Below are 1,462 nucleotides of genomic sequence, written 5' to 3' on the forward strand. Positions count from 1 at the left end.
CCACCCTTCACAGTGCTTTCTCTGCACTGGGGGTTGGACACAGGGCGTCACACATCCATCTCCACAAAATGCTTCTGCAGTCGGCTCCCTCTGGGCCCTTTTTGCAGAGGAGGGGCCTGAGGCCGAGAGGTGAGGGGACGCTCGGGGTCTCAGGCAGGACTGACTACTGAGGACGCATGGAGGCCGTGGAGGAGTTGAGCGAATTTTAATGTCCAGTCCCTCTTTGAGGGGTGTCCCCATCCGAGGATTCTCCATGAAGTGGGGGAGCCACGAAGGAGGTGGGGGGCGTCCACGGAGGGCGAGGCTGCGCCCCATCCTCATCTCCACTTGGAAACCTCCCCCGAAGCCAGTGAGTGGGGGGGCAGCCCTGACTGGGGCCAGCGGCTCAGCACCAGTGACACGGGCACCAGCCTGCCCACCGGCCCGACTCCTCACTCCACACAGACGGGACGGAACCCCCGCCCAGTGCGCCACACGGCTTCCCCGGCGGAGCGACGCCAGCTCATTTTCCCAATCACCTCACCGATTCAGACCTGGGAAAAGAAAGAGTGAAACGTCTGGACTGGGCGACTATTTTCACAAGGCTTTGGGGATATCGGGGTAGATGACGGAGTAGCTGGAAGCCAGCGCCCCCCGTCCCCCCGTCCTCACAGCCTGCGCGAGAACCTGATGCGGAGTCTGCTGAGCGGGGCCCGTGGTGCCCGTTAGACTGACTGGCCGTCAAGAAAAATCGACAGGCTTTGTTTCTGGTGCCAGGTGCTGGGGCGAGAACGTGAGGAGAGTTTGGACGTCCACCCGAACGCACACATTTGCTCTCCTACTTTTTTATTTCTGCTATTTTATGCTTTCACCACAAAGGTCTTGGGGACTGACCCAGGGACAGCCTCTCCGTGTCCCCGGGCACTGTCCCACGCAGACGCCCCCAGGTCGGGAGGTGATGGCCTCAGTTTTCCTGACAGTTAAGTCCCCGTCTTCTGCCGGAAGCCGGCACCCTGGAGCGGGGCGCCAGCCTCCCGCGCGCAGAAGCCGGGCGCCGTCACAGGTGCGGCTGAGCGCCTGGGGACCCTGAGGTTGCTGGCCAGCAGTTGGGCCAGGGAGGCCCAGCAGCCTAATCAGGACCACACAATTCGGAAGCTATAGACCTAGATTCCGGCAAACTGTGTCTGAACCTGGAGCCTGTGCACTTGACCGCTGCCTCGCCTGCCGCTCTAAAGGGCCCAGACGCAGTCGGCAGCCAGCAAGGTCTCACTCAGCACGGCAGGGGACAGGACAAAGCTCAGAGTTATGAGAAGCCGGGGGTGTCCTGTTTTATGTTCTGCGGACTAGTAATTCATCAACTATGTATCGGGCAAGCAAGAGGGGAGACAGATGTGAACTTCAAAACTCTCTGGTTTTGAGAAGTCCCCAAACGCCAGGAAGGACGAGGTACCAGAGAATCTCAGTGCAATGCCACACACGTGAG

Source organism: Pteropus alecto, unplaced genomic scaffold (genome assembly GCF_000325575.1).
Source record: "Pteropus alecto unplaced genomic scaffold, ASM32557v1 scaffold125, whole genome shotgun sequence".
Classification (NCBI taxonomy): domain Eukaryota; kingdom Metazoa; phylum Chordata; class Mammalia; order Chiroptera; family Pteropodidae; genus Pteropus; species Pteropus alecto.